General features: G+C 35.1%; 1 protein-coding gene across 4 annotated transcripts in view; it reads right to left on the reverse strand.

Moving 5' to 3' along the window:
- Positions 1–12,807, reverse strand: part of tafa5a (TAFA chemokine like family member 5a) — a 147,373-nt gene that overhangs the window by 14,437 nt on the left and 120,129 nt on the right.

Raw genomic sequence — 12,807 nt, forward strand, 5'->3', positions numbered from 1 at the left:
TTGTTGAAGGAGCAGTATCAACAGATTAAGTAGACAGTCTACTAATACTCAAAAAGACCATCAAAATAATATGTTACCATATATGTAATACTAAATAAATGTAAGACCTATTCAATTCAATTCAATTCAATTCAATTCAGCTTTATTTGTATAGCGCTTTTACAATGTAGATTGTGTCAAAGCAGCTTGTCACCTATCAAGTGGTAGATTCATATGCAACTACTGATACCAGCACATCTTTATCTAATACAGGGGTGCCCAAACTTTTTTTTTTTTTTTTTTTTTTTTAAAGGGCCAAAAACCAAACTTGATTGAGGGCTGTGGGCTGAAGTTAAATATAGTGCCTTATTTTATAACCGTATTACATTAATTTTGCCATGGGTAGTTTCCTAATTTCATTGCTAATATTTAAAAATAATGTTGCTACAAAGCATATTAATTAATGATGCTGTATCAATTTTAATGTTTTATATGAACTTGCTATTATAAAAACTTGAACAATCCCATTTATAACACAATGGAATTCAATGCTGAATGTTGAATTTTAAATCTCTGTCAAAAGGCATTCGCCCTACCAACTCCCCATAATGCTTCCTCTCTTTTCAGATGGAATGGTGGGCCAAACCAAAGTTTACCATGGGCCTTACTTTGGCCACCCTGTGATCTAATACTAAGTTTGGTGTAGTTAAAAAGAGTTGAAATGCATATTCCTGACAAAGCAAGCAATAAGAGTGTTTATGTCTCTTCACTTACAGCTAGAGCGAGAGAAAGTAAAAAAGAGAGATGATTACCAATGCAATTTGCACTAGAGCATTCTTTACTGCGCTATTTAAAAAAAAAAATCTTAGATGAAATATGACACTTTCTTCTAGCAAATTCTCTCTCATGCCGGCCTGATCTCCTGAATGTTGTGTTCAATTTGCAGGCTTTAGGAAGCCACTATGAATATCAGGAAGTCCCCAGGAGCCTCTGGGAGCAGCGTATGTGAAGATTTTCATACACTTGTGAACATTTAGTATACATATGTTGAATAAACATTGGTCACTTGATGACATCATTCAGAAATTTAAAATGTTAAGAAGCAGATTTGTTATTAACAGCGGAGTATACAGAGACAAAGTAGTAGTGCAGTATCGACCCAATTATGTACCGGTTTAACATAATACTGGTTCTTGATACCTATCCCTAGTTCCTGATTTATCAGGGGTTGCCACAGTGGACTGAATCACCAATTAGTATTTTTTAATGCTGATCCTATATAGTTTCTGTACTGCTGGGTAAACTGGTGCATTCATGTGATACCCAAGAGAACGTGAAAAGAAAATTCAAACTCTACACAGAAATGCCACCTGGCCCAGCCGGGACTTGAACCAGAGACCTATTTGCTGCAAGGAGAATGTGCTAACCACTGCAACATTACATAGGCAGAATCATGCACAGAACTGATAATAGAGCACAATGCTATCGATTTAATATTGTAATTTGCAATTAGATGAAAGCCTGTTACAACAACTATTAACACAATTAAACATAAAAGATTAGGATGCCTGCTTAAACCCACCCAGACTGCATTGGGTTTAAAAGCCCCTTATTACATGGTGCATGTAATCGCAGTGCCTATAATCTGATGTCATATATCACTGACACACCAGCCTTGCCAGTTAATTTGAGCTATTGCAACATTCTAATCAATTCCGTCCAGGGTCACAACTTCCACAAGGAGCCATTGAAACTTCCAGACATTTTCTGCTTGTGTGTAGCTAGTCTCCAGGTGGAGGTGGAAAGATTCAAGGACAACTCAACGTTATAAAATAAAAACAACCTGGATGTAATCTGCCTCTGGGATGGGGCTAGACGCACAGTTCATCTGGAGGCGATAAGAGAAGGTATAACATCATTACACGCACACTGGGACACTCATCTTGTTGAAATGCTTTATCACACTCACGTCAACAGCCAGGAACCCTGGGTAATAAATCTTACCTAATGCTGTAGAAAGGCGAGGTCTGGCAGGAGAGAGTAGATATACAAGAGGGCAAGAGCTTAGCCAGATCTGATAGTAGCTTTGCATTTTAAAATGTATGCAATCTAGGTATAGCCATCAGATCTAAGTATAGTAAGTCAGGTTTTAGCCAATAATCAGTATATAAATGGGTATGGGATTAAATAGGCTAGCTAGCATTTGAAAGACTGATAATTATGAAATAGCTTCATGGAGAAAAGAGCAATCGTGCATTCTTTTGTATAACAAGCTGAACTACTTTGAGCAATCCACAAAAAAATTATTAATATAAATTTGAAGACTTTCAACTGAAAAATCTAGATTTTCTGAAATGCAATTTTTTCAAAAATCTGAGAAAATATGACTGCTTAAATGAAAAAGGTATAAACAGAGGTCAGGACCAGCTCCAAATAGGCAGGTCAGCTACAAGTGGGTGGGATTGAGTCACAAATGCACTGTACAAACCTTGTGGAGTTTCCATTAATTTATTTAATCTTTTGTACATGACATGCATGGAGTTTAGCCTATTGTGTTTTACTGACATCTACACCAGGGCTCACTAATCCTGTCCTCGAGAGCTACCTCCCTGTAGAATTCAGCTCTAAACCTAATGAACACACCAATTAATAGGACCTAAAGCAGTACTTGATAATTCCAGACAGATGTGTTTGGTCAGGGTTGCAACTGAAATCTGCAGAAACAGGGTTGGACCACTCATCTACCACAACTCTAAACCCAAGCTAACAGTAACCTGTTGTGTTTTATTAACGTCTACAGCTACCACAACCCTAAACCCAACCTGTTTTGTTTTATTGACATCTACACCAATGGTCTCAAACTCAATTCCTGGAGGGCCGCAGCTCTGCATAGTTTAGCTCCAACTACCTCCAACTCACACCTGCTTAATAGACTCTGGTAGTTTTGAACACCTTGATTAGTCAGATCAGCTGTGTTTGATTAGGGTTTGAGCAAAACTGTGCAGAGCTGCGGCCCTCTAGGAATCCAGTTTGAGACCTATAATCTACACCAGGGGTGTCCAAACTCTGTCCTGGAGGGCCAGTGTCCTGCATATTCTAGTTCCAACCCCAAGTAAACACACCGGACCAGCTAATCAAGCTCTTTATAGGTATACTAGAAGCGTCCAGGGAGGTGTGTTGAAGGAAGTTGGAGCTAAACTAAGCAGGTCACCGGCCCTCCAGGGCAGAGTTTGAACACCCCTGATCTACACCTATCACAACCATAAACCCAACCTACTTGTGGCATTAGTCCCTCCCACCTGGTGGTCACCCAACCTACTTGCAGCATAACTCCCTCCCACTTCTCATATCTAAGTAATACATTTGCACGATATTTATGAATGCTGTCACGTGACATATAGACAATATTTGGCTTTTCAGTTTTTATTTATGCTAAATTAATTTGTCCAATTCTGCTGTGAATTTTGATACTGACACTTTTAAGCACATTCTCAAGTTATTAATTAATTTTAGGTTGATAAAATTATTTATAACAGTACATTGGATCATGACTTGAATCATGAATTACTTTAAGACACACAGTGCTTCCATGCTCTATTGGTCTTGTCTAGTCTTATGTCTCCTGGCCTTGCTCTAGTGATAGCTCCTCCATGTCCTGGCTGTGTTCCCATCCTCTCTGCTCTCATGCATTAAAATTCTCAGCAGCACTGATGCACAGTAATGACAGCTCAAAGACCCTTTTAAGCAAATTTAGTGTGTCTTCATTTTTGCTCAGGCGTTTCCATCATGGCATGCCATTGTCAGTTCACTCTATTCTCTCCAAGTGGGTCATTGGTTTTTCTCTCTTTTAATCTCTCCCTTTTTAGTCAAACCATAGCGTTAAACTAATTAGCATAGCACAGCTAGCCTCATTAAATTATGTGGTAGATACACCATCTCTATCTCTAGTGATAAAAGTACTATAGGTTTGTGCACATTTCTGGCATTGTCTGTGTTGTTTTCACGTGGTTTTATTTTGCTTACCTCCTTGTAAAGTACGTTGTTGTGGCGTGTCATTGTTGTTGTGGTCACATGGTTATTGCTACAGTATGTTGATAAGCTGTTCTGATCAGCCACCTAGCTGTGGCTAATTACCACAGCATACCTGTACAGCATTCTATTGTTTCATTGTCAGTTTGTTATTGTTAGTTCGTGTTACTCTGTATCTTGTCAGGATTCTTGTGGGTACTGTTTTTGGCTCACTTCTGTCACACTCACCAAAAATAATAATAAAACAACAGAGGTGAATTCAAGATGCAAGTGTCTCTTTATCGACCGGAGGTCAAAAATAATAGTGCAATAGAATCCAAACAGTGAATATAAGTGAGCAATAGACATGGCAGAATTATGGGTCGAGAGCATCCAGAAGTCAGCTGAAACCAGGAAAACAGAGCAGGTAATCGGGAGAAAACCCACAAGAGTCCTGACAAGATATAGAGTAACATGAACAAACAAAAACAAACTGACAATGAAACAAATCACTGCACTCAGATATAGCTGTGGTAATTAGCTACAGCTAGGCAGCTGATCAGAACAGCTGATTAACATAGCAATAACCACGTGAACACAACAACACTGACAAGTCACAACAATGCATGTGGAGGTAAGCAAAGCATAACCACACAGACAATACCAGAAGTGCACACACACTGTGACAGCTGTGACAAGAAATCCTCCAATTGCTCTTACTTTGTAACATTGCCTGCCTGAGGTCAAAACTAATACTGCTATGTTTGTGTCAAATAACGCAAACAATGAGATGTGTAAATTAATCAAATAATGAGATATTTAAATATAGTAATAGTTTAAGAAAATTTTATTCTAGATTAGAAAACTATTTTTGAGATATTATTCGCTCAAATCTCCTGTAAGTCTTTCCACAGACATAGCTATTTTATTTTTCATCACATCACAACAATTAGGCCTGTTTCACAAAAAATGACTTTTCCTATAAATGTTTCACCTACAGTGCCTAGAGAAAATCAGTATAATTTAAATAATTACCTTATTTGTCATACAGTATGAAATCAAATCATATTCCAAATAATGTTTACAACCTTATTTTTGTAGCCTTCTTCTAACCTGTGCTTTTCTACATCTTTATCCCGAAGGTCTTTTGAAAGCAGGGTGTAATGTGAGTAAAGGTATAGTTTTTCACAGGGTATGATGATTTTCTCTAGGCACCGTATCACTGAAAATGGAGAACTTTATTTAGTATATGAAACATAGTCAGGATAATTTGGGTTCAGATGTGTGGCAGTTTTACATATAAGGTTTTCTTTAAATTGGACTTTTTTTTTTTTAAAGTGATGCTTTTCAGAGTCTGGAATGAAACAAATATTTGACATGGCCTAAATCATTATTAAAGGTTCATCAAGAACATTCCACAGAATATTCTTTACATTGTGTAGGATGATTTTTAGGTAAAAAAAAAAGAAAAAAAATGCAAATCACAACAAAAAATGACTTTAGCTGGGCTTTCATAGAGCGGGTTAAATATAATTTTATTAAGTATTTATTGATTTAATGATTTATTTATTTTCTAAGGAACTAGTATGTACCAGTATGGACCAATTAGGTAGATACATTTACCTTGGCCCATACTAGTACACTTTATATCTTAAGATGCCCCCTCTCCCTTTTAATAAAAAAAAAATAATAATAATAAAAAATAATAATAATAATACATAAAAAATGAATTTGGGGGTTCCTGACCCTTTAAAGCGAATATGCTTGGAAAGTGATAAATCCCAAAGCTTCAGGCAATAGGTATATATATGGTATACATATATTTTAAGTGTTACTTAATGAACAGTTCTACTTATAAGCACAACTTCTTTTTTATTGGATAAATATAGTCAGTTTACTGCCTCTCATTTCGTATGGAGGGGGCAGTGTGTGTTTACACTAGCTGCTGTTTGGTAAATGCCAGGCTGAACCCTAATTGGCAGGCACATTTGGCACAACACTATTAGCCGAGATTGTCTGTCTGTTTGGTTGTGCCGTGGGGCAGTGCGGACCAGTGCACACAGCCCAGCATCTGCAAACCTCACCCTGAGTGATATCATAGACTCACAGATGCATGCTGACATTTCCCCCTTGCAGCAGGAGTAGCTGAGAGCCAACGGTGGAAATGTCAACCCTTACATGAGCCATGCAAAAATAAATAAATAAATAAATAATTTATTTTAAAGTCTGTCAGTGTGCAAGTAATTTTTCCAGACTCCAATGTGAGGACAAACCTCAAAGTTTAGCAATCTGAAATTGTAGCTTGTTTCCTAAAATGTTTAATATTTTTTAGTTATAATTATTTTTTTTCTTATTTGTATAACATTTTAAAGGGCACCTATAATGAAAATCATCTTTTTTAAGCTTTGTGGACAAAACTGTGTGCAGGTGTATTGTGTTTACAGCTATATTGGAGGGATAAAAACACATTTAGAGTCTTTTTTTTAAATTTCCTGATGTTGAAAATAGGATCCAAATATTTTTCCCATTTTGAGGCTCACCGCAATGTGACGTGGGAGTGCAGTTTCCCCACCTACCAAATTGATTGACAGCCGGTTATTAACATGTTTCTGTAGTAACGCGTATAATCGCATCAACAAGACAGGACGTGCACAAAGCAACTGGGATTTAAAGATCTGTTCAGCTCTCTGTGACCATCAATCATCAACTGTGATCAAGAGTATTACAAGTTTAAAATGTTTTTAAAACAGTACATGTTGAATTACAGTGATTATACTGTCTGTACTTTATCACCACAGCCGTGTGTCAGTACAATTATAAAAGCAGACACTTCAATCCCAGTTTGTGAACATTAAATTAGGTTTATTTTGAAAATTAACATAATGGATATCCATACAATGGGCGACACAATGGCGCATTTGGTAGTGCTGTCACCTCACAGCAAGAAGGTCGCTGATTCGAGCCTTGGTATAATAAATAATCTGATAGGTCTTTTGAGCTGAAACTTTACAGACACATTCTAGAGACACAAAAGATTTATCTAAAATCTTGAAAAAGGGTTAAAATAGGCTGCCCAATTAGTCATGTTATAAGAGAATACACATTTCATCTTGAAATTGTGTAAATCAAGATCTTTCAAGATAAAAAAAACTATAAATATAGTAACACTCACTCAATTTCCTTCAACGTATCACCTTCTTTATTAAGGGTACAAAATGCCAACTTAATCTGACAAAGAAATAAAACTATTTTAAGTTTTCTCAGTTTAGGGGGTAATTTACGATCTTTAAAAGAACCAAAATAGCACCAAACCCCACCCCTAAACCCAACCATCATTGGGGATGAGCAAATCATATAAAAATGTACACATGAGATCCACTAAACCAAAACGTTTTGCAATGTTGGCAGCGTAAGGCAGCGTTGGAAATGGCAATTAAATAATGTTAAATAGAATCTGCATGTGCAGAAATCCACAGATTTCTGCAGATTTTTAGCCCATCGTTGATTCTATGTATTTACTTGTGTAAATGTGTGCAATTTTATATTTATTCAGTATTTAAATCAATTTCACTAATATTATTGTGATATAATAATAATACTATTAAAATGTTCATGTGATTTATTTACAACACAATTTGTAAAGTAACATGTTCTTTTAGTAGAAATATTATATGAGAGACATTCTTTGTTTACCAAATAAGTGGATCTTATTGGATTTGCATTGTAAACATTAAATCAAATTAAGCATTTATTATTTGTTGATTTCATATATTAAGCTTTCAGTTGTAATACTTCTTGTAATTTTTTACAAATTTTTCAGCAGAAAGAGCAAAAAATGTACACATATTCTGTTTGGCCGTGCTGATGTGTCTTGTTTTAATAGTATATTAATTAATGCAGTGTACATTGAAATAAAGTTATATGGATGATAATAAATTTTGATGGCTTTCTGAATTAAAAAATTTCAAGAAAAAATAGACCAAATGATTTATAGATTTTTTTAAACTTTTTTTTTGTCATCTTCCTTAAAATGCTGATGACAGCTGGATCAATTTACATGTAGCAATCAGATAGCAGCCCCATGTGGTAATGTTAGTGGAGCTACAGTATTTGATCCCTCTTGTAGGCCTGGTAGAACTAAAATTGTTTTAAAGGACTGTCCTACTATTAAAGAAATGTAATAATATCAAGTTTGAAAAAGCACCCTCTGGCATGCATACATACATAGTTTTGTGTTATTAAAATGATCAAACAGACATACAGTATGAACCTATTCATTTACATGTGTATACTGAAAACATTAAATGCACAATTGTTTGAAAAAGTGGTAACTTTTCAATTAAACCCTATACTTGTTATTACAGAAATGCATGCACATGTACATACATACAGTATACATACAGTTGAAGTCAGAATGATTAGCCCCTCTGAATTATTAGCCCCCCTGTTTATTTTTTCCCAATTTCTGTTTAACGAAGAGATTTTTTTTGACACATTTCTGAACATAATAGTTTTAATAACTCATTTTTAATAAATTATTTGTTTTATCTTTGCCATGACGACAGTAAATATTATTTTACTAGATGTTTTTCAAGACACTTCTATACAGTTTAAATTGACATTTAAAGGCATAACTAAGTTAATATGTCTAACAAGGCAGGTTAGGAAAATTAGGCAGGTTATTGAATAATGATGGTTTGTTCTGTAGACTATCAAATAAATATAGCTTAAATGGTCTATTAATTTTAAACCTAAAAGGTTATTTTTTATATATATATTTTTTTTATATAACTGCTTTTATTCTAGCCAAAATAAGACAAATAAGACTTTGTCCAGAAGAAAAAAAAAAGTATCAGACATACATTATTTGGGAAATATTTAAAAAATAAAAAATAAATGCAAGGGGGGCTAATAATTCTGACTTCAACTGCACATAAATACATAAAAACATACAAAAAACAGCATTCAAATCAGAAAAATATTTTGATGAATAATTTCAACAGTGAAACATCAAAATAAATAATTTAGCAATAAAATATATGATTCCATAAAAATAACGTGACAATAAAAAAACACACATCAAGTAAATCTTTTTCTTGGCTGCATATGCCTATCCCATATCCTTTTTTCATGACCCATGGGTAGAGATGTTCAAAATCTACCCTGTGACCCTCTGCCCATGCCTATTTCACACCTCAGTTCACACATTATTGAGGTGTAAACAGCACATTCACACATTTCCTGTTTTGCAGGGCACTGCAGGCAGACCTAAAGTTCACATTTCCTGTGATTTATTACTTTATTGCTCTAGAAGATGTGCAGTACAATTCCAATTTACACTTGCAAAACTATTTAGATAAATAATTACACATTATTTGACAATGTCTGCTAACAAACTGCCAACTACTATGTTACAACACAAAATAACAAACCAGAATAACCTGATTTATGTACAAAATATGTGTTCATAATTTTAATAATGTATGTTATATTAATATTTAATAGAAAAATATAAATAGAACAAAACTAAGTTTTATATATAATTAATAAACATATAATAATTGAAAAAATTCAGTGTACAATTCAAAATAGTAAGATATTAATTGTCATATTTTGAGAAATGTAGTGAGTATTATCATAATCTTTTGTGATAAAAATCCTTTAGGGATTTATTACTGTTGGTGGAGCTTAACACTGAGATACTAAACCTCCCAGTCTTATAAAGGACTCCTTTAAGCATCATGCTCTGCCCGTATCCCATCTGCGCTTGATGTTCTGAAGATAGAGAATGGACCAAACTGGTCCCATATAGGCCCCTGTGGTCTTGACCCAGTTAAGATCTTCTGTAAATGATGACCTGGGCCCATAATTACAGACAAGCTTTATGGAGACAATAAATGAGCGTGGCTTTTGGCTGCAGGGGAAGAAAGCTAATTATTTTTTTGCATTTACAGTAATGCGGGGCTGAGCTTGATACACCTGCATTACAGCATCATACCAGAATTCCTCTCCATAAAAATGTGCTAAGCTTCCAGATCAAAATATGCCCCTAAACCCTATTCCTCTTGCTGCAATCTTACCGTTGGCTTTGAAGGACAATTCACTGATAAAAACAGCAGCCCACACAGCCTAAGGTGGCTTACTGGTTCTGTTTATCTGATCTTCCAGTTAGACCCATCTGGTCACTAGTTAGTCCACTATGTGTTTTAGCATAACCTTCTAAATTTTGGCCATTTTTAAAAAGCTATATGCCAATAGCTGGCAGCGGCTTAAAATATTACAACCAAATTATACATCACTTGACCTGTCAGGATCATAGCCCGCCATCAAACCTTAATCAACATAATTGGATATGCCCCCTCCCCCCACATTATGACATTTAATAATTATCTGTAGTGGCAATGAATCTGGGCACTTAGTGTTAAACAAGCAAGCTAATGTCAGCAATAATGATACGCCTGGGAATTTTAACTTAACATTTAAGGCAATCATTCATAATCATGAATGTAACTGATATGCTAACGTATCCCAGCAGTCATCTCTGCACAAGCAGCTTTACTACTACTAGCTACTACTACTATTACTACTACTACTTCTACTACTACTACTACTACTACTACAACTAATAATAATATTAATAATAACAACAGTGAGCTACATTAAATGCTTTACAGTACACAAAATAATACATAGCCAATTATGCAGTCTTTATTTACTGTATTATTTTTGAAACACAGAGAATCAGTAGAATATGGATTCAAAAACAGTTTACATTGTGTTCTAACTGCTCACAGCATGTTGGAGGAAAGCAGAGGAATGTCTGTATGCAAGTAAAACAACTGCAACAAGGAAAAATATTAGTGTTGTTGTTGTTGTTTGCTAGTTTTGGTTTAGTAATAATAATAATAAATATGAAACTTAAACTGCACAGCTAACACTCACAAAATTTTGCCCTTTTTGAGTAAGGATCTTGACCAGACCAAGGTATCAACAATGGGTCAAGCAATAGTGTAAGTTTAGGGAGTGGTTATCTGTAATTGGGTGGACTATCATTAGCTGTGTCATCCACCATCTCAGCATTGTTCTCTGAATGGAACAACAAATCAATAGTTCATTTGTCAATGGAGTCTTAGGGAAAAAAGTTTTTCAGGGATCAACTTTTTCCCAACCAGATGAGGCAATCAATTTTCTTTCCGCTGAGACCCCTCTTTGAGAAATGGAAGTTAGATTTTTTTCCCTGTGCCCTCTCTCTCTCTCTCTCTCTCTCTCTCTCTCTCTCTCTCTCTCTCTCTCTCTCTCTCTCTGTCTCTCTTGCATTCTGCAGCTTTTTCTGAGCTTTGGAAATGCTCTCTCCATATGCCAGAGTTATCTCTCTCATTCTCTGGAGAGGTCTTCTGAAATACTCAGAGGAGAATGGAAGCATTTTCCAGCTCTGTTCCACTCTGATGGCACTTTGTGTTTAAATGGAGAACAGAATGTTCCTGTCAGAGGCCCAAGCCTTACTAGGAATGGCAGGTGTATTATACCTCTCACTACAATGTCCCTGGACAAATTTAGAGGCAACTCAAGCACTTGCACAGCGGCAGCTCCGTAGGTCAACTACCAACATGTTTATATATTTTCTTTATTATTTTCATCATCTTCCATCCCCAACGCTCACACACACATTCGCTAAAGCAAATTCAGAGATTCAGAACTAATGTTCCCACAAGTCCCACAAGATTTCAGTCTCAGAAGTCAAGGTCATAGTGCTCTTCACTGAAAAAAAAAAACGAAAACGAACATAAAAAATAAAATAAAATAGACTCTTGCATAAGTAGTAAATATTATGTACTGCCATCATGACAAAGACAAAATAATATTAGTTATTTGAAATAGGTTTTCAAAACATATATGTTGAAAAATGTAAAAAATATATTGTATCTGTTAAGCACTCAAGAAAAAATGAAAAATAATAAAAGGTTACAATTTGTGGTCATACAAAAGTTCATACAAAGAAATCTGCAGGTATGATTTACCTATATTTATGTCAAGCAACATTGTAACATTTCTACTGAGTACCATTTAAACATTTATAATTAATCCTCATAAATAAACTGCATATTTGAGATATAAACAATTGCGTTTTCACCTAAAAAAAGTTTTCAACAGCTGCATTTTTTTAAAACTGTTGTGTGTTTAGTCATATGTTCGGCCCTTGTTCTGGTCAAAGTAATTTTTCTCAGGAAACACATTTATAAAGATGCTGTTGACTTGAAATTTTCTCTGTGTTGATTACAACCAAAGAAATACATAAATAAAAACACAACAAACTGAATTAGTTTACAAATTAAGTTATGTGTAATAAAGTGAAATGACACAGGAAAAAAGTATTGAACACACAAAGAAAGGGAGCAAAAGAAAGCCAGTGAATGCCAGAAAGCAGCTGAAATCTATCAGACGTTCTCTACCCTCTGCTCCTCATCTGTGTAAATTAAAATTAGCTGCTTCAGTCCAACATCTACATTATCAGGATGATGGTTATAAAACCAGATTGGTCCGGAACACAGCCAAGGAAACTCAAATTGTTTCAGAGAAAGAAAATCAAGCTGTAGAATGGCCGGCCAATCACCTGACTTAAATCCAATAGAACATACAAAGTAAAGATCTGTTTGGATAGAGAAAACCGACAGAACCATCAAGATTTTTACACTGTGAAGAAGTCACACACGAGCAATGCATGTGACTTTTTTCTCTATATGAGAGTCGTATTTAGGCTCTTTAAGCTGACGTAAATAAATAAATAATAATAATAAAAAAAGGTTAGTGGGGAAACAAATG

The sequence above is a fragment of the Danio rerio genome, chromosome 4, assembly GCF_052040795.2.
Source record: "Danio rerio strain M-AB ecotype USA chromosome 4, GRCz13ab, whole genome shotgun sequence".
In the NCBI taxonomy this organism is placed as follows: domain Eukaryota; kingdom Metazoa; phylum Chordata; class Actinopteri; order Cypriniformes; family Danionidae; genus Danio; species Danio rerio.